This window comes from Megalobrama amblycephala, linkage group LG23 (assembly GCF_018812025.1).
Source record: "Megalobrama amblycephala isolate DHTTF-2021 linkage group LG23, ASM1881202v1, whole genome shotgun sequence".
In the NCBI taxonomy this organism is placed as follows: Eukaryota; Metazoa; Chordata; class Actinopteri; order Cypriniformes; family Xenocyprididae; genus Megalobrama; species Megalobrama amblycephala.
In genome coordinates, this window is record NC_063066.1 from 25,442,210 (window position 1) to 25,464,495 (window position 22,286).

At 39.3% G+C, this 22,286-nt stretch overlaps 1 long non-coding RNA gene across 1 annotated transcript; it reads right to left on the reverse strand.

Annotated features, from left to right (window-relative positions):
• Nucleotides 1-811: 811 nt before the first annotated feature.
• On the reverse strand, nucleotides 812-21,849 carry LOC125259014. Its single transcript, XR_007182713.1, has 4 exons — nucleotides 21,714-21,849; nucleotides 19,335-19,372; nucleotides 16,163-16,248; nucleotides 812-2,972 (listed from the first exon to the last, which is right to left on the reverse strand). It is a non-coding gene; the product is annotated as an uncharacterized LOC125259014 (long non-coding RNA).
• Nucleotides 21,850-22,286: the final 437 nt, after the last annotated feature.

A 22,286-nucleotide genomic window follows, 5' to 3' on the forward strand; every position in this document is an offset into this window, starting at 1 on the left:
TCAAAGGCTACACCTTCGAAGGCCATGAAGGTCGGAACAATCGTTGTTAAATGGGACAGTCTAGCCTACGGAGGATTGTTATTGTTGCCTAGAAACTGTGACAGCTGCCGTTGATGAGCAGCAGTAACATTTGTTCTGGACTTTTTCAAAGTTATATTAAACTGTCTGAAAACAAAACAGGGTTCATAAACTGTCTAAATATGTTCAGCATGGACCATTTCTGTATATAATAAAGAATATTCAGTAAACTATGGGCCAGATTTACTAAACAGGGCAAATTAGCATGAGAGCCCAATTCCACAAATGCGCCGATGGGAGTAGCAAGTTTTGCGCGTGACCTACTGCTGACGTGCAAATTAAAGCACAGACGCAGTCAAATAATTTACATAATGACCAACGCAATCTACCAAGAGCAGTGCAAATTAGCGTTGGGTCGCAAATAAGCAGAGCTGATGCTCATCAGGTGCAGGTCGACACACGTACACATATTTGTCAAACCTCTCTTCCTCTGGCATTCCAAAGAAATTAATACGAGTGGAAAATATTTTCTCCCTTCTACCATGCACTCTCTGTTCTCTGCGGTGTCTCCTCCTAGCAGCAACAATTGCAGCAATGTCACAAAATGGGTTAAAACATGCTTTTTTGGGGTGTTAAATAATGCCGCAAATACCATTAAATTTACTAGCACAAACATTAGTAAATTGTGTTGCGTGATTCATTTAAATACTCTCCTCCCATAAATTTTACGTCTGAAAGGGAAACTCCTACAAATGCATATAAGCATTAAGGTCAGCCGCAAAAACAACTCAGTCCACACCTTTTCAGCACTAATTTTACACTGCGTGTCTTTAGTAAATCCCGACAGTAGTTTTTAATGCCAAAAGAGGGTTTCACTCCTTCAAGTGGATGATATTAGTGGAATAATGTAGAGAATAGTGAATGATGGAATTGGGGGCGATTTCGAACACAAAGTGTTGAAGATTTACACTGGTTTTTATCTGTATTGTTCCTGGTGATAATTTAATGTGAGTTTGTTGTTCTTCTGCGTCAAGCATCTTTGTTTGGATTATCAAGTCTGCACGTAACAGCCAAAGGAAGTGGTGAAGAGGAACAGAGGAAAAGAAATTCAAGTTTCAAGGTCAGCAAGACTCCAGCAGGTTATAGCAGAAGGGCAGAGAGCATGAAATCATACGTTATGCTGATAGGGCTCGGATTCTCTCAGGCCAGGCCACACAGCTCAGCTGGGACACTAGAGGAAAAAACACAATCAAAATAATTGAGCCTGAGACCTCAGGTCGGCAAAAGATTATTTACATGCTCATTAATAATAAATAGGATAGACTGGCATGAAATATGGAGCTGTGTGAGGGTGTGTGTGTGTGTGTTTGAAATCATGTACTTATGAAATGTGTTCTAGGTTAAACTCTAAGCCTCACTTGAACAGTATGTGTTTATTAACAGCAGGTGGTTACTCAGATTTACACGCAGGTGTGTGTTAAACTGGTGTACGGAATGCAATCATCTCTATATCAACATGTGAATCTTCATCCTCATGTCTCCCCATACAAACAACAGTCATAGATCATCTAAAAGTTTAAATGTTTTTGCAAATTGACAAACACAAAAGCTAATTTCCATTTGCATATGCAGTTCTCACTCACTGATACTTTTAAAAAATAAAATATGTTGTTGAAACATTTTTTGAAAGTTTCAAAGCTTTTGATTAATATATAAATATATAAGTATAATATACATTCTGATAATTTTATTTAATTTTTCCGCTTAAAATGTATGATTGTTTACATACGGTATCACAGAAGAAATCTGTGATTTAACACTTTTTTTCCCCTGAAATATCATGAACATTATCACTACAATGTAATGTCCATCACATTTAGAATGATGTAAAAATCATTCTGTAGTAGAAATGACAGATTGGAAATTACATTTTAAACATTAATAATACAATACAACAAAATAAATGACAAATGAAAAGTTCCCAAAGCAGTTTTAATTGTAAAAAATAAAAAAATAAAAGTTTGAAGAAAAAAAACATAATTTACTTATTAACATGCCTAGCCAACATACAAAAACAGCTGATTATCAGTGAAAATGGCTATATTTATATTTCAACACCTTATTGTATCCAGTTATTCTGCAACAGAGTTATTCTCTATTATCAGAGTTGTCAGAGTTATTCTCTATCATTTTAAAACCTAACACAATTATGGACGTATAATCTAATAAAAACTCCTGGACTCATTTAAGTTGTCTGATGCAAATTTTGTTTAGCCCTGCTCCTCCCCTAATTTAGTTGGACATCATGGGCAAACACTGACAGGATATTTTTAGATCCTCTTTGAACCCTTTTGACAGATTAAGAAGGAAAATCTGCCCTGATGTTTATCTGACGGAGAAAAACATCCCAGAGATGTTAGAGTGAAACTGGCAAGGCCGTCTGGGCGGCGTTCAGAGAAATCTTTTGGTTAGCGGTAGGGCAGCCCTCTCTCGATCTCTCCTTGACCTAATAAAATCGCTTTATCAGACATCAGCGGTGACCGTGTGAAAGTTGGCCTGGATAAAGCAAAGGAATGAAACCCTGGAGCCCCTGATTGATGGACTGGACACTTGTCAACGCTTGAGATTATAGAAACCCTGGCTCTCATCACACGACGCCCCTTTTGGGCCGCAAACAGAAACATCCAGAAGCCTCCATGCCAATCCTGCTTCTCCTGTGAATTCCCCCCCACTCCACACAGGAATTCCAGACTGTGGGGAAATTAATGTTCGGATCTGGCGTAGAGGAGGGTAATGCAAAGCGCTGCCAAGTCATCTGAGATCTGCCTTTTTTTTTGTTTGCTCCGTCCGTGAAATGCGGCTGATTCCCAGCTCCGCATTTTCGGCTCCCAGTCAAATCCCAGCCGTCTTTATGGATTCTCCAGATCTCATTACAGTCAATGAGCCTGCAAAGACTTTCAGATCAAAGTGAAAGACTTTTAGCACTGGTGAGAGAGAGCAAGAGTAAGCCAAATCAAGTAATTATAACCAAGAAAAAAAAGCATATCAGGAATACCTGATAAATAAATATTGGTCAACAAAGTTTAGCCAAGGGAAAAAAAATCAGCCCCATGCAAACAATTTCAGGGTCCTAGAATTATAGCAGCTTCATCTGAATAACATTTATTATTCACAGCCAGACACAAATTTCCAAGTTGCAGAAGCCTGCGAGTCATTATGCGATAAGACAAACGAACGCACGGGCCTGACCTTGAATAAATCGGTAGGGCTGGAGGATCTTCGGGTGAGCGTTCGCCGCACGAGTGTCACATCTCGATGTCGGAATTGAAATGAGGTTTTGTTTATAGACTGAAGCTGTCGGGGTTACGGATGAACCCGAGGAGTCATCCGTCAGATCGCATATGCAAGGCCAAGCAGAAGGAACTGTAGCTTTTTACTGATTCATTGTGTTTTACCATGGGCTTAATCCTCTGATCTAAAATGTATGGCTTGTATCTGTTGGAGATTAGCCCGACGGGACGTGTTGCAAGATGCGAAACAGAGCGAAGGTCAGGAGGGAGCTTGTAAAGCAGAGGGCACAGCCAAACACACAGATACGTCAAGCACCTGAAAGAAAAAGTGAGCGCATCTTAAGACCGAATATCTCAACAGCTTGATAAAATGTAGTTACATGGATCCGTTGGCGTCGTTCCTCAGAGTCAAAATGCTAGTCGGCGTCAAAGCCAGACCTTCCGCCGTGTTGCCGTCAAATATTTGGACGCGAGAATGAAAAGCATTTTCTCATTACGTGTCAAGCACCTTGTAAATTTGTTTAAAAAGGTCTGCCAGACTGTTCCAGTGATTTTACAGAGCCAAGACAAACTCGAAATGTGCTGTGTAGACTGCTGAGTGATCGCTGAAAATAATAGACATTTGGCTCGAAGTCCAGAGATATATTTCCTTTAAGCTATAGAGCATTTCCTCCTTTCAAAAGAGGTGAGTTAATGTTATGTGTCTATGTTTTAGGGCTACTAAAGTTGGGTCCCTACACTTGGATCCGTGACACACTTTACGGGTCATTCCTGTTACACTGTACATTCTCATGCCCCCATTATATATGGCTTTAGAAATTGGAAAAAATACTAAACTCATATTACTTAGCTTTCTTTTATCACAATTAAAAGTAAATTTAAAATTGTAATACATTTTTGTTTGAGTGAACATTCTAACATGAAAAAAAAACATTTTGTTTTATTTCATTTCAAGGCTTTCCTGTCATCAAAGTCACTTATCATCCTGTGATTCATTTGTTAAACCCCTCTAACTAAAAAAGTCACTTCCTTAATATCATCTGACAGGAAGTTACATCATTTTGGTGCAAACACAACACAAAGGTGAGCAACTATTAGCAATAGATGTGGTCAATTATGGAAAAAAACTAATTTGGATTTTTCTGATAAAATATGTGATTGCGATTTAAAGTGCGATTTTAAAGCTGCAGTCCGTAAGTTTTACCTGTTTGTCGCCATCTCTGTTTGAACCCTGAAATTGCAGTCATCAGCGGAATTATCATCTTTACGTGGGTTGTGCATCGGCACCAGTGGCGTAGTGCAAATCCGCGGGGGCCCCCCCGCGAGCCGAAAATCCAATGGGGGAGAGGGGGGGGATGAGATACGTCACAATATTGTAAATATTTCCGTTTTAAACCAACAAGGGGAGCCAATGGATATCACACAAGAAGCAACGTGCAAACTTTGCGCAAGAGTTATGCCGGTAAAAGCTTAACCTCGGTCAGTAGGCTATTCAAAGTGAAAGTAAAAAGTGACGGAGCTGCCTGACGCTGCATTAACAGAGCATATATTCTCTCAGAGACGAATTTCAACATAATATGCTGATAACGGTATATAACCGTCTTAAATGTATTCCCGTATATATAGTGAAACAAATGAGAATAATAGTATCTTGCTTGTATCAGCTTGTTTTTTTAATGTCGGGGGGCTTGAAGTAACTCTTAATTTTCATTGATGACTGCAGTCAGTGTTAGGAAATATTATAGACTGTTAATAATTTTAATTAAAGGCCTATAATTCAATGTATAATAGACCTAAAAAAAAAAAAAGTAAAACATTTTCAAAGATGAGCTAATAGCCTTATTATTAGCCTTTATTATCCTCACAGAACGTCAGTTAGGCCTATGCGGTGATGCACTATGAAATTATTATAGGGCAAATTTATTATAATGTAAATTTAAAAATAAAAGTAGCCTAACCTAATAGTAATAATAATAGCTAGAAGAATGTAACAGGCCTACATTAATTGGAAATGCCAAATCCTCTTAATATTGCCAATATTTGATGCTTTTGACAATATCTCTGGCTATCGTCGATACAAGATCATCATCTGTTGATGCAACCCGCGTATAGTGCATGCCCTGTGTGCCCGTCCGCTACGGCACTGATCGGCACGGCTCCTCAGCGTGGATGAATCTAATGTATGTGTGAGTTGTCTATCAACGCACCAGTTGTCAACGATGATTGTTGTTTTAAACTTGCTGGATTACAAACCGCCATCAAATTAAGTTTAATTATTCCAGCTGCTGTAGATGAAGATGCTTCAAACGATCCACCACCTGCCGTATCCACCCACGCACGATATAGCCTGCTAGCCGGAACTCCTGTATGTAAACAGACGTGACATTATGACGCAGAGATGAACGCCGGCATGCTCAAATTTCCAGTGGAAACCTACCAGTACCACCTGAATTATTACAAGCTTACTGTTGTGAATCAGGCTAAGGTAAGGAGATAGGATGAACACTGGCTGGTTATGTACTTGATTGACTGCAGCTTTAAAAAAGTGCTTGTTTTCTGTGCTTGTTTCTGGGGATGCACAATTTGGCCTACATTTTGTGATTAATATGACTATCATTATTGCTATCATTACAACTGTAAAAGTAAAATAGTAATATTTATGGCCGTCTTAATGTCTTAACGGTAAACCATCAAGCTTTTATTTTGGCAAAAATTCTTCTCTATAAAGCTTCTCTTTTGTTGATAACAGCCAGTTTATGAGCGCTTCTAATACAAGAATGGGAAGATGCTTGGCACATGTTGCATTCAAAAAAAGCACACTTTAAGTGACCCAAACTCACAGCACATGCAGATTTGAGTTTGTGTGGAGCAGCAATTACTGCTAACCGAGCCACACTGACACACCGAAAACACCAGATCATGAGCTTGTTACATGTAAAAGAACATAGTGCTGCGCTTCACTCTGAAACATGTATATTTATTTAAAATCACAGCCTTAGCGGTTCAACAATTACACTGAGACATATCAAGATTTTTTTTTTCCGATTAACAATATGGCCTTAAAGTTTAAGGTAACTTAACCAGAATAGCCTGGTTTACCCTTTTATAAAAAATACTTCTTTAAATTATAATACAGGCCTAATTGTTTAATTTACATTTACAAACGGTGCTGCATCATAGGAATGCCATTGCTATAGTACAGGAGAGTCAACTGAGCATAGTTGACCAATCACAAGTTAGACACACAACCTCACAGGCTGACTTACTGTACTGCACCAGCTTGCCTTATTGCTTTGTTTGGGCCTCTTCTTGAGGGGGAAAAAAATAAAATAAAATTTCTGCACCAGCACACTAATAACAACCCACTACCAGACTGCAACCCACACACATACTGCACTCCTCTCCCTCACTGCCTTCATCTCTTAGATCCCCTTGCTTGCTTCATCTCCAAGTCCCTCCATCCAAACCCCCAATGCACTCAGCATCTGCTTGCAGGATGAATAAATCAGTGCTTCTTCCCGGCTGCGGTCCCCTGACTGACAGAGGCCCGTCTTAATTGTAGCTGAAAGCCGGCTTTCTCTGTGCTAATTAGCAGAATGCGCTGCTAAATGATTTAAAAACTCGGGGCTTATACGAGCCCTGCCGATCATCACTTATTCACATGGAGCGCGGCACTTTGTGAGAACATGGCGCCCGAGGTAAATTAATTTACTCCAATTAGCAGGCCCTGTCAGCGCGCATCAATGTCTCTTCCTAGACATGCCTCTGAAAAAATAATGCACTTGTTTTGTCCTCTGCTTTGGTTACATCTGGTGCTCAGTGGAGGGGAATCGGGTGAAGCAACCGTAGGAAAACATACAGCCCTCGTCTTGGACGACTAAATACCTCCATATTGCCTTCCGAGATGAAGCGGAACAGGAAGTGGTCACTCTAAAGGTGGGACTTTAAACCACATGCATGAAGAAATCAGAAAAATGTGGTATTTTACTATCTGTTAAAATGGACAAAGCAAAATAATGCTTTAAAAAATCAGTTAGGGTGCATTTACACAGGACGTGCTCTTGCATAGACAGGGTCTCGAGAGGCAAATTGAAAAAACTAAACTATTTTTTAACATGACACAAAATGCTAAAAAAGTAGGAGAGTAAAATTAATAAACTTACGGAATCTACTGCAGAAAATCTACAGTATTATTTTTTTCTGATTATAATTACATTGTGGTATGTATGCAATTTAAATTTTCACATACAACAATGTTTAAAGAATCAAATCTCAAAAAAAAAAAAAAAAAAAAAGCAGGGTTTTTTTTTTACTTGGAATTAAATTCACCCGATAATAATATGATATACCAAAATTTATTCAGACACCTTGAACATTTTCATTAATACAGTTTATTCACTATAGTTTAAAAAAATGGTAATAAAATATGACAAGATCTCAGAGTTACAGAGTTGTGTCAGAAAAAAATTAATCTTAATTATGTCAGATAACATTTAAGCAAAACATGGTCAGGTCAAAGTGTCTGAATAATTTTTGGTCCCAAATGTTTTATCAGTTTTACTGGTAGTCCACTGTATGAAGAATTTTTGGGTATAATATGCCACAGTTTACTTTATTTTGCTATCCTCACTTACATAAATGAACTATAGTGTCCTGCACCCACTAGTAAATTATATCTAGTGTCTGAATAATTTTTGGTTTGACTGTATAATGTACCTATTAATATTTATTTATTGGAATTCAATAAAACAGAATCCAAAATATTATGTCTATGGAAAATAAATAAAAATGTAATAAGAATTGCATTGAACTGGAAGATAAAATGTGAGCCAAAAACCCAGAAAAAAAAAAAAAAAAATCATAGACAACCCTTTGCCAACAGTTGTTCTGCCAACAGTTGTAGTTACAGAAAGTATTGCCACACAGAATTTGTATACTCAAAAGGCAACAAAAACTCCCCCTAACCATTCATCAAGAGGAAAAGAATAAGTTTTGTTCTTTTTTTTTTTTTTTTTCTTTTTTTGCCTGGCAGCGCACAACCCTTATATCTCAGTTACAGTCTAGTCTCAAGAGACCATAATGCTGCTCACTTCCTGTACCTATTTTAATTTCTGCAAATGCATTGCAGAGGGCAAATTCCTCTTCCTTACACAGGGATTTGACATGTCACTGACAGCTGAAGCAGCAGAGATTAATCTAGAGTGAGAAGACTGTTGAAAGCTGCCTTTGCCTGCTAATGACCGAGCCGACTGCAGGAGAAAGAGATGGAAAACACTACAAGGGCTCATCTTTTTCTCATCCTCCACTACTACTGAAAGAAAGTTGATGTTCTTCTTCTCTCTTAAGAGAAGCCAGCACGCAACGCAAAGGCAAGTGCCAAAAACGGCTTCATCCGGCAGGATTCAGACAAAGGCACAGGACAGGTTTGCTTGGAATGCCTTCCAGATGATGTCAGACTTGAGCACAGGCAAACATACAAATCCAACCCTGGCGTTTTAGAGTTATTTATGATTCCACTACGATGAATCTTGTGAGTGGTGATTCTTTACGTGGCCCCAGGGATCTCAAAGCATTGTGGGAAGCCCACGTTATATATTGCATCCTTGTTTTACGTGGAAATTATGTTTCAACAAATGCAGCGCCTGATTATGGCCCTACCCATGATGCATCAGAACCTAGCTGGATGTGCATAGTGTTTCTCCAATTCTTTTTCTCCACTAAAGTAGTGAAGTAGTAAAAGAACACAGCAGTCAGAAGACCACAGCTGAAAGAGAAATAAGGGAGAAATCACTTTTAAATTAGGCACATATTTCACACCCCACTATAGCTTCCTGATCCTGCTGCTAAGGTGTGGACGGTGTGAATAAAACTGACACTGATAATATGTTCTCTTCAAATATGATTGCATCCAAGTATGGTGGAATTAATATTAGATCAACACCTTGAACTCTTCATCATGTTCTCCAACTATTACTGAACAATGTGTGCATATGGAATTGGATTTAACACGTGTCATCTACTTAAACATTGTTGCAGACCAGGTACACCCTTTCATGACACTGGTATTTCCTGATGGCCGTGGTGTCTTTCAGCAGGATAGATTCACCCTGCATTATCCTGCTGAAAGACACCACGGCCATCAGGAAATACCAGTGTCATGAAAGGGTGTACCTGGTCTGCAACAATGTTTAAGTAGATGACACGTGTTAAATGTACATCCACATGAATAGCTGGACCCAGGGTTGCTCAGCAGAACATTTCCCAGAGCATCACACTCCCTCCATCGGCTTTTCGTCATCCCACAGTGCATCCGATCTACGTGATTTACAAGAAAATGGTACTCAGGCGACCTTCTTCCACTGCTCAAAGGCTCAGTTCCGACTTTCGTGTGTCCATTGTAGGCACTTTCAACAGTGAACAGGGGTCATCATAGGCGCTCTGATTGGTCTGCGACTATGCAGCCCCATACTCAGAAGAGTGCGATGAACTGTGTGTTGTGACTTGTCTGGCTATCACCAGACCAAGCTCAATTTAAAATTGAACATTGGTCTGGGGAGTCTGCTATGTATTCTCTACTGCACAGGAGGCGTGATCAATGAGCATTATTCATGCAATTGGATTTGGTCCTTCAACCAATCAGATCAACGATCTGGGTGACGTACTTTGCAGAGCGACGCGAAAACTCCAGACAGGTTTAGTTTGTATAGAAGGCATGCATCGACGTCACTTTCCATTCGGAACGCGCTCCCTAAGCTGGACTGAGTGGCAAAAGAACCTGCTGCGTGACTGGATTTAATAGGGGAAACTGCGAAAACGTGTACAAAAATGAGTAAAACTAACGAATTACACTAAAGGTTGGACTCGAAAGTGTTTCTTACAGCTTGTCAAATAAACCTAATCCATGGATAATGACATGCAGCCTGGAGTCGTGTTTCCTGACATTTATATGTGCCTGATTTGACGCCGGGGAAATACATAAAGCAAATCTGCCTGTGAATATTTTATATAACTACAATATAGGTAGGTTTAAATCCGAGTAATCACTTATATCAATGTTATATATATATCGTCATATCGTCCAGCCCTAAAATATATAGTTCTCTGCTGGAGTCCAGTTGTTTCTGTGAATTTCAGCGATCCATTTGCTTCTTTTTCGGCAGTCTTTAAATATATACCTCAGGTTTTGTGTCAAAGCTATTTGTACAGTCAATCACAAATCTCTTTTCCATTTTGGATGAGTTTTGTGTGTTTTTCGCGGCATTCATGCTGAAAACCAATGCTGCCACTCAGTCTTTTTGGCACTTAAGCCGGTCACACATTTAACGACTAGCTAAAACATTCTAAGACTGTGCTCAACATACAGCGATTGTTTCCTGCGACTGAAGCCGATTTAAATACTTACACATGGAATTTGAAAACCGACTGTAATCGCAGACTGAACGCAACTGGCCCCGACTGGACATCATAAGTATCAATTTACATTCATAATCGGCCTTACAATCGTTAAGTGTGTGCTTGGCTTTAGCGGGCGTGACCGCAGTTGTAGCGGTCGACGGTGACGTCACGTGCATACCCTCTATTGGTTTGTAGCATTGATCAGCGGTTTGCAGAAGCAGCAATGGCATCGAGTGTTTTTTGCAGGTTGTGCAAAAAAACATGAAAGTGAGTGGTATTTATACCCACTCGAGCGATTTGTTTGCTAAACTAAAGAAGTCATTCAGCATCGTCGAGAGGTTAAAAGGAATTGGATTGACGGTCGTGCTTGCCGTCGCTTCTCTATCGTCATCGTGTTATACCCGCCAATAGCCAGCAAGGTGGATAAGCCAGTCTGTGATTGGTTCAAAAGTGTAACAGAAGCAGTAGAAATGAATGTACGGGTTTCCAGACTGAGTTGCCGGGCGAAATCAAATCACCGGCAGATCAGGTTGGGTTTACCCAGTCTATGTTGTGACACATTCCTACCTTAACAGCATTAAATTTTGTGTGATTTGTGCCACAGTGGACCTTCTGTTGGCTCTGACCAAGCGTGCCGCACATGTCTTGAAAAGTAAAGCCAAAGCATCTCCATCGCCCCCAGGTGGTTGGTCCCAGTATAGGTCATAAACCCTGCCCTCTCCATGTAATTTAATGGGATGTGAGACAAACTAAACAATTAAATTACACTTCAAATATTTTTTTCTAAAGATGGTTTCTGTAATTTTATGTAGTTTTTAATCACACTGATGCAAGTTCAAGTGTTCGGTTTTTTTAAATAAGTTTGGTTTTAGTTAGTTATTTGATGCTATAAAAACGGGGGGGGGGGGGGGGCATGATTGACAGCTGTGATTGACAACTTCTCTGAGCGAAGTAGTCAATGAGGCATCAATGGACTTTTTTCAGGATTTTCAGGAGAAGATGGGAGCTTTAACTTTAATCACACCAATATAATGAGTTGTTCTACGTTTCTGTGGCAGTGTGGGCGGGGCTTTGATAGCACCCAACTCCACTTCATGCTCACTACTGCGTAGACTCAGGTCCCAGATCAGCACAAGATGTCAATGCCATATTGGGACATTGGTGGCTTCACTTTTCTACAATGGAAGAGAGTGGAGGTGCGTTGTACTTTATTTTTTTCCTATGGCTTTGACCAGACAGGATAGCCTTCATTGCCCTGGTGCATTAATGAGCCTTGGGCACCCAACACCCTGTCGCCGGTTTGTGGTTTGTCTCTCCTTGGACCACTGTTGGTGGAAGCAACACACAAGCCTTGCCATTTCAGATATTCTGACCCAGTCACCTTGCCATAACAATTTGGCCCATCGTTGCTCAGATCTTTATTCCTGCCCATTTCTCCTGCATCCAACACATTGATTACAAGAACTGATTGTTTGCTTATTATCTAATCTACCCAGACCTTAATATGTTAGGGGATGATCAACGATAATCGCTATTCACCTGTGACTGGTCATAATGTTTTGGCTCATCAGTGTATATGTGAAACACTATTATAGGTTCTTTAATATTGCTCCGAAGCATTAAAAAAAAAATTCAGAACGAACCTTCTTAGTGTTGTCATTTCTTCTTGCCCTTTCCATAAAACAATCCTGTGTTCATTTTTGTCTGGAAAAACAAATTATAATTATGTTATTTATGCATAAATGCAATTATATCATGTTAAATGCCTCCAAATAATTTAATGTAAAAATTCAAAATGAGAAAAAACTGAGAAATGTTATTGTAGTACCTCTTTGTCATATGGTATTGTAAATATTTTCTATAAATAAACTGTTCAGCAGACAGCAACATCTAATTAACCTATCAAACATTCAGTAAAAAAACAATCATGATGTAGAAAAAAAATCATATGTCTACACTGTACCATGCTGTGTTAAAAACCATGTCTCCCAATAACCTTTGCTCTAAATGTGACTGCACTGTATGCAACATCATGTTTTACTGATGCATCCTCTGCAGTAATTGTGCTCCCTGTCTTGATGATCAACTGAGCAGAAATTAAATCATGGCTAGTTTTTGGCCAGCTAAACTCTGAGCAAACAAGCGTCCAAACATCTGCATTAGCATTTGGCAACTGTGGGGTTGCTGTTTTGTAACCATGATCTTCTTCTAAGCACATTTGGCTTTATTCTAAGGGCTACACCTTACTCATCCTCTCATCTTCAACATATTTGCAGATTTAGGGGTCTTTGGAGGAGCTGGTTGGATGTGGTAAGCAGCATGTGTGTCAGTCTGCGGGCTTGTTGAAACAGCGATGTAGAAAAAGATATGACACACTGACAGAGGGGGACTCACTAATAAGATGAGAGTGGGAACATTGACTTATAACACCTCCACTGCACACATTGTTCAGGAATGGTTTGAGAAATATGATGAAGGGTTCAAGGTCCAAATTCACCAGATCTCAATCCAACTAAACATCTGTGGGATGTGCTGGACCATCAAGTTCGAGCCACGGCGGCTCCACCTTGCAACCTGCAGGACCTCAGGGGCCTTGTAGAGTCCATGTATCAATGCAGTTTTGGCAGCACATGGAGGACCAACAGCATATTAGGCAGGTGGTCATAATGTTCTGGCTCATCAATGTATATAAAGGCTTTAAATAAAGTGTTATCAATTAAATTTATTTGATTAAAAATACAATTATATGTATTTATTTTATTAACAATTCAATTCACTTGACATAAAATATATTTAATTTTACATTTTTTAGTGCTTTCTGAAAATTCTACTAATAACTTAAATTTGAATTACACTTCTGCATGTTTGCTCAAATGATAATCCAAATTCAACTGAATTCTGAATTCTGAATGCTTACATACCAACATTAGCATCACTCATCGCCTTCATCAAAGCTGCCCTCGCTGCGGTGCTTTCAAGAGCTCTCCAAGGTGCTGAAAAGGCCACTTCCTTTTACCTGCGAGGCCCACTGACTCCATGTCAGCCCGTCACAGCACTGCAGAACTTTGAGCTACCTCTTTTGCACTCACTCTTCGTCTCCTCCATCCTGAGCAGAGGACGAGGCTGAGCAGAGGGAGCCGCGGAAGACTCCGGGGTGTCTTTGTTTAGATTAATGACTTTTGAAAATGCAGCAGTCTCACGGATTCATGGCCAGTGCCCCACGTTGAGCTCTTAAGGGGCTGCTGCAGAAGCAGGCAGACTGACAGTTGGACTGTCAGCATCATTATCTGGCTTGAGTCCTGCCATTAAGGTGGCAAAAAGCTGAAGGGTGTCACCCTCCGGAGCAGAGATTTAGCCTAAAGCTCTCATCTGTGCAGACAGCAAGCGAAAAGGACCCTCCCAGGTGAGAGCGCCGGGGTGAACCCTGTTTCATTACCTTTCTGCACTAGTACATCGACCTGTTAGTAACCTTACCGTGACAGGGAAAGAGACTCTGTTAATGCTTCTCGGCTCTTTTGTCTCAGACTGACAGGCTAAACTGAAGTGAATATGTGGAATGTAGCAACAGTTTGTGTCCAAACAGGTCTTAATGTATGATTTCTAGTTGCATTAAAGGCACATTTTCATGACAATAGGCAAAAACCATCTATGAAATTAATATAATTTTTCATGTTGACACTAAATACACAATATGATTATGAAATATACTTCACTTAGATCATCCGACTGCAAACTGCAGGTTGTGAATCAGCCTTTAGTCATTGTTTCCAAGATGTGGATCTTTTCATTGAGCAGTTGATTTAATTAGCACTTATCTCAAAGCATATTTGTTCACTTTCCTTATGCAATTTAATTTGTGTTTCTTCTTAGTTTTGTATTTTACTATTATTTTACTCTGCTGTTCAAAGGACTAGGTTCAGTAGGGTTTTTTTTTTTTCTCTATCTATTATTTTATCTATTGTGAATAGTTATTTAGTTAATGGTGTTGTTCCACTGGTCTTAAACAAGCAGTGGTTTAAAAACCAGGCCTTTATTTTACAGAGGTGAATCATTTTCAGCCAATTTCTAAATTACCAAATTTTCATTAAATAAGAGATCACATTAGTCCAGGGTTAACCTCTCTCCATTGGCTGTCAGTTCAGTGTAGGAGCGAGAATAAAATTTTATGGTTTTATTATTGGTTTTTAAAGCTCTTCACAACATGTCTCCAATTTATTCCACTAACCTTTTAGGATTTTACACATCGGCTAGGACGCTGAGATCGACGGATCAAATGTTGTTGGCATTCCCTTGTTCTAATCAAGGCCATAACCATGTCCTGAACACTGGGGGGTTGTTTTGGGGTTATTGGTCTTTTTATTTAAAGGAATTAAATAATTAAAGAATTTAAGGAAAGCTCACCTTCTTTGATTTGATTGGCCATCTCAATCATTTTGACATAGTTGGAGAACATGATTTGAGGTTGATTGTACAGGCCTACAGCCTAAAAATGTACCATTTAAAACTTTTTGTCATCCTTAGAACATTTAGCCATTTGGCTATTTCAAATTTTTTCTTGTCTCTCTCAATGTCTATGGTGGTTATGGTCCTGGTTCTAATAAGTCAAAGGGTGATCGAGCTTTCACAGTAGTTGCTCCTAAACTGTGGAACAGTCTTCCACTCTATATTCGGCAGGCTCCATCAATAGAGGTTTTTAGGTCTGAGTTGAAAACGTATCCGTTTAAATTAGATTTTGAAGGAAGGGGGTCTCTGTGTGTGTAGGCACGATAAATGTTATTGGCTAATTGTGTGTAGGCATGTTAATTTTTATTTGGTATTTTTTTATCCGTAAACAGAGAAAAGTTGCTCAGGCTACTTTGAAGTGTGTTTGGAGTTGGAGTGGCATAGGTTAGTTGTCATAACGAGCGAGAAAGGTTGACATGGAGCATCTAAATCACCAACCTTCAGGGAATCAACCATTTTAAAAAACCCAGAACAGAGGATGCAAAAAGAGAATGCGACAGAGCTCGTAATAAAACCAGAATCAACATTAGCTTGGCTTTTCGGAGATGGCGAGAACTGAAGGATTTTAAATGTTGTAAAAGCGATGCAGAGATAGGTTATTTTTTTGAACAGATAAATTGCCATATGTAGCTCTCTTACAGAGTTCATTGTAAAGCATTATCTATTGTGAAGGGTCATATTCACAACCAAATCAATGTTCTTCCACAAAATGCATATCATGAGCTATAAAGCCAAAATTCCAAGTTTATTTTTTAGGATGAAATGGGCTTCCATACTTCAATTGACATTGTAACATATAAAGCAGCAACTCTGAGAAGGTGTAATTGTGAGATAAATTCAAATTATTAAATATTAAGTTGCAATTTGTATATGTGAAACTTTATGTACATATTTGTCTTTTGTAAAGTGCTTTGTAAACATTAAGAGTTGCTACATATATATATAGTTTTACCTACTTTTACAGGTGTGCTGATCGAATCCAGTTTTTGTCATTTTCAGGCCCAGTTCCCACTTCTCAGCATAATTTCCAGTCATCTCTCACCTGTTAATTAAAAAGAGGAAGAGACATAAAAGGTTTCGGTTGTGAAGAAAACTACTTTGCAATCTCATTAACAAACACAAACTCATCCCTGCTTGATTCAACCAATATTCAAATGTATCAGTGTTTGTAACTGATTAGAATAAGCTCTAAGCTGTACAGATAACCCACAACAGCAGACAAACCATCATTTAAGTTCATTCTTGTAAATACTATCATCTTCTCAACTCACACATTCTTCTTGTCAGAGACAAGCAGCACTGATGTTTGCCACATATCAAGGCTGTGTTGAAATCAACACATTATAATACACTCCATAAACAAGTCACATCTAATTAATCTTCTCCATGTAAGACTCAATTATATTTATGGTAACTTTAAATGTTTCGACGTAGCTCTACAGCTCAAAGTAGTTTGAGGTGGTTGGTAGTGGGAGTCACAGCTATGTAAATCAGTGGCTCTGTGGTTTATTTTTATTGGCAAGAACTCATGGACGCACGGCGTATCCAAGTGTGGCTTTACAGTTGGAAGTGGTCTCAATGAAGGCCTCTGTGAAAACCTACTCACCAGGAGTGGTCAGAATTAAGTGTAGAAAATGACACAAGCCAGTTAGCTTTTCCACAGGCCCGGCCACATATGGCAGCAGTTCAGATGTGAGGCTGCCGCCACCGATGCCGCTGCTCGGGAACAGTCGATCCAGAGCAGCTGGGCTACACTGTTTAGATTAATAAGCTCAACGTGGAACACATTAAGCACTAAGCGCTGACCATGCCAACTCCAGAGAGGACCGTAATGGCTTCAATATTACCGGGGCATGTATGAAAGAAACCTTACATTAATTCATTTAAACAGCCATTTACATCCTGTGGAGAAGAAGGCGGGAGCGAGTGCAGGCCACGAGAGTGTCAGGCAGTGATCTAGCCTCGCTGTCATTGTAATAGGGTCACTTTGACGCATTGGGCCAAGTTTGTCTGATAATGGTCTCGTTTAGGATAAAAATGTGGAGCAGATTGTGTCTGGAAAACAATCAAAAGTGACATAAGACATATTTTTATAAAACTACAACAATGCTATTCTGAATATTAATTTTGAAGCCAAATATCTGAGTGAGATGCCAATGAGGAAACAGTGTTATTTAATTATCATTGAGATGCTATGATTATTTTTTATTTTAATATTTTCCATTTTAATTTTCGTTAAAATTCTAGTAATATTTTTTTTGTTATTTATATGTATAAATATAGTTTTTCTTCATTTTATTTTAGCTTGAGTTATTTTAGTACATAAAGTTAAAGGGATAGTTCACCCAAAAATGAAAATTTGATGTTTATCTGCTTACCCCCAGGGCATCCAAGATGTAGGTGACTTTTTTTCTTCAGTCGAACGCAAATTATGATTTTTAACTGCAACCGCTGCCGTCTGTCAGTCAAATAATAGGAGTGATTGGGAACTTGAACAATAAGAGTTGAAAAAACTTCCATAGACAAATCCTAATTAAACCCTGCGGCTCATGACGACGCATTGATGTCCTAAGACATGAAACGATCGGTTTGTACAAGAAACCGAACAGTATTTATATCATTTTTTACCTCTAATACACCACTATGTCCAACTCCGTTCAGCTTCCGGTTAGTGAGGTCTGATCGCGCTCTGACAGCGGAAGTGATGTCTCGCGCTCATTGAAGTATATGGGCGAGACATCACTTCCGTCAGCAGAGCGGGTTTTTTGACCTCACTAACAGGATGCTGAACGAAGTTGGACATAGTGGTGTATTAGAGGTAAAAAATGATATAAATACTGTTCGTTTTCTCACACAAACCGATCGTTTCGTGTCTTAGGACACCAATGTGTCGTCACGAGCCGCAGGGTTTAATTTGGATTTGTCTAAGCAAGTTTTATTTACTGTTACAGTAGAAGTTCCCATCCACTGCTATTATTTGACTGACAGACGGCAGCGGTTGCAGTTAAAAATCATAATTTGCGTTCGACTGAAGAAACAAATTCACCTACATCTTGGATGTACTGGGGGTAAGCAGATAAACATAAAATTTTCATTTTTGGGTGAACTATCCCTTTAAACTATCTATGCTATCTTGGCAACTAGATGAAATAACATTTCATTTTTATTTTAAGAAACAAAACTGTTTTATTTAATGGTTTAGTCAACTATAATAACCTAGCAAGGAAACAGTTGCAAAAGTAACAGGTTGCAAAACTAAACTCTTGTTCCAAACTGTTCTTTGCAGTCGCCCCCCAAAAAACACGTTAGAAAACCCCATTGTGTCACAGTCGGCTTTGAACCGTTCTCCTGAAGGCGTCCCTTGCGTAATTGTCAAGATGTCCTTCAGCAGCGATCAATGGGGCATCCAGGCATAAATGGAAGGCAGTTTCGGAGTTTTGCGATGATATGAATTCTCCTCAACGTCCCATCTATCAAGATAAAACAAATGCTGCTCATTACTGGGAAAAAAAATACACCAGCGTTCCAGCAAGGGCAATTTTGCCTCCCCAAAAACGTGTGGGAGTTTTTAATATTGTGGAGTGGAGCGTGTGTCACCCAGGGACCCACTTCAGCTCTTCATCAATCTGCCGTTCCCCCCCCTCCATCCCTCTACCTCCACCCCCATGGACCTTGCCGGAGATCTACAGACAAATCTGTGCCTTATCGTTTTAGAACAATGCTTCTTACTGCTCACCAGAGAAATGTCCTATTTGATTTCAGGGGAAGTAAATGGTCTTTTATCTGTGGTATAAAATTGGTTAAGTTTTAGCACCAATTGTCTACCCTTGAAGAAAGAGAAAAAGAATATCTCACAGATTTAAAAAGACTAAGATTTTGAAAGCTTGATCGATGTTTCAGTCAAACAAAACCCACCGTTTTCATTTTAGATGTGCAGGCTGTTACTGTATTTATCAAGGTGGCACATGGAGACAAGAAAACTCAAAGTGGGTACCCAGAAAACGAGGCAGGTTAATTTCACTTCTTATACTGGGCTACAATTTTATTGATTTCATACAAATTTTCTGTTTAGAAATTTCCATTCACTTTCCAAACCTAAGTGAATCATAAGTTGAGCAAAACCCTTACCTGAAACTGGGGTTTTCAAGGGGGACCACAAGGGGGTGCTGTGGGAGAGTTCAGAGAAATAGTAATAAAGCTTCTTCATATACACTGACTTTACATTATTGCCATTTCACAGAAAATTGGTGTATGACGTACAACAAAAGATAATGTCAACTTAATAGAAAGTAAACATTTTTCAGTTAATACTTTACACATTTATAAAATGTAGCTTTTTTTACAGTATAAATGGGTCTTTATAAATGGCTTTATATTTTAAGAAGGGGTCCCTCACAAGAAGATCATCATATTTGGGGCTCTGTTGCATCAGAAAGTTTAAAAACCCGACATAAGGGCTTTGATTTTGGTCATTACTCAAAAAGTGCTAGTTCCAGCACTTTGCTGTGTACTTGAATTTAATTTGATTAATCCAAATACATTCTCTTAAATCTCTACGATCCCTTATTATTTTTCTCAAACAGTTTCCTTACTATCTGCTGTTGAAGTCTAGGTATACTGATTTAGCTTAGTCCGGAACTATGCCTCATTCCCCTGGGCTTTTGGGATCTAAGCCATCTGGTTAGCGTTCTCACAGTCCATTTCCCCGTGCTGCGCTCTCCACAACACTGGCTGAGAGGAACTAATGTGAAAGTGAGGGAGAACCATTGAGCACAAAAGCTCATTATACATCTACACCAGGCCGAACAGCTTTCGCTGGGTCACACACCAAGCAAAAAAAGATGAACGTAGGTTTTATTTAACAACCAGAGGAAAGGACTGTTTCCCGTTGACAAGACTTTGCCTTAACCTTGCGCTTTTCTCCTCGGCTTGTCGTAAGTTTCCTATCACAATGCGGTGGAAAATAGCCCTGGAAAGAAAAGGATTAGAGATCCTTACAAAAAAAATCATTTCCATCTGGACAAAGAGAGGTGGGAGGGTGGTGGGAGGGAGGCATTGGGAGGGGTGGGGGATTTCTTCCCAAAAAAACATCTGGAGAAGCAATCTGGTGTAAATAAGGAGACAGCAACTCACTGCCCACCCAATAAATAACACACAGGGAAGGAGCTAGTTCACAATCTGGGCTTCCCCGGAACATGACACTGAATTAGACTCAGCCAGCAAGTATAGGGAAAGCTGGGAACGGGGTGGACACAAGTGCGCATACAGCGTGTGCTTGCGTGCATGTGTCCGATTTGCCTATTCTGGTTTTGGCTGCGCGACAGTAACTGGCTGGTAATGCACATTCTCCTCTCGTCCACACAAAAAAGTATCCTGCCTTCTTGGGTGACTACATGTGCCAACGCTCTCAAGCAGAGGTAGCTGCGCTGGTACCATGCTGGAGAGAACACAGCTCCAGTCTGCCCCTGTGGGACTTTCAGCGCCTCTCTCAACTAGAAATATTTGTTTTCTCTGTTCAGATAGTGGTTTAGGTAAACAGCATATTGCCTGCTCAAGTTGGCACAAACATGGTTTGTTAATTACATTTTCCATGCCAGACAAATATTCAAAGTACGGCACATATTTTTTTGTATGATTTATGAACAAAAACAAATATTCTTGTATCACAACAGCAGTTTTTTAATCATTTATAACTGCTAAATGCTAAAATACTTTATCATATCCTAGTTTAATATGTAAAGACATCTTTAAGTAAGCCATCCGAAGCTTGTTTTACCTGAAACGTCTCAATGGCACTGTCAAGACATGTTTGTTTGAGCATCCCGACCAGCACGACCAATGGTTCAGTTTGGGAAATCTGAGGAATTTTTAGCTTTACATTTAAAAGGTTTGGGGGCAGTAAATTTTATATTTAAAAAATTGAAATAAGTTTCTTAAGCCCACCAAGGCTGCATTATTTTGACCTAAAATACAGTAAAATAAAATTTATTTTTTCTATCCAAACATATTTTAGAATGTAATTTATTCATGTGATGGCAAAGCTGAATTTTGTAGCAGTCTTCAGTGTCACATGATCCTTCAGAAATCATTCTAATATCCTGATTTGGTGTTTAAGAAAAAATCCTATTATTATCAGTGTTGTGCTGCTTAATATTTTTGTGGAAATCGTGAAACTTTTTTCCAAGATTCGCTGTTGAACAGAAAGTTCAAAAGAGCAGCATTTATCTTTTATAACAATACAAAGCATTTTGCTGAATAAAAATATTAATTTCTTTAAAAAAAAAAAAAAACTTAACTGACTCCAAATGTTTGCAAGAGGGAGTATTTACATATATTAGCAAATGCAAAAACTAAAGCATACAGTATGTAATAAATTGCACAAAGACACTCTTACAGTAAAACATGATGCCGCATTTATGGTTAAAATGAATCAAAAATTCTCTCTTCTATTTAAACTTAATATTGTTTAATAAACTTCAGTCACAAAAAAGTTAACTTTTAGTTTACCTATTAGCTGAAAAGCTTCAGCAGCCACAGCATGTGCTGGTTTCTTGCAGCAGAAGAGAGCTGCCTCACGCACACTGACTCCCAGTGCCCAGCGGTGGCAGAGACAGAGGCAGATGGCACAGGCCCGGGTCTAAGGAGAGGTACACGGGGTGCCAGGGCTGCACGGGCAACCCAGGAGAGTCTCTCCAGGAGCAGTAGGCCACCTCCCTACATCTATCAGGGCTGGGGTGTTAATGAGAACGACGGAAGGAGGAACGCAAGGGAGGGAGGAGAAGAACAGAAGAAGGACGCATTGATAAAAATGACAAAAGAACAGATGCAGGTGAACAGATAGAGAGAGAGAGGGAGGAGTGGAAAAGGACAGGTTAAATGTCACTAATGATAGCTGTGAGATTACTAGAAGTGCATGAGTCGGGAATGTCAGGTGCATAACGTACAACGGGGGGAAAAAAAAACGTAAGAATTGAAACTTGGAATTGAAATAAAAGGGAAAACTCCGAGAAAACTCAGAGCTGGTCTTCACCACAGGAGATCATGCTTATATATCCCATCATTCTTTGCTCTTGCAGCCAG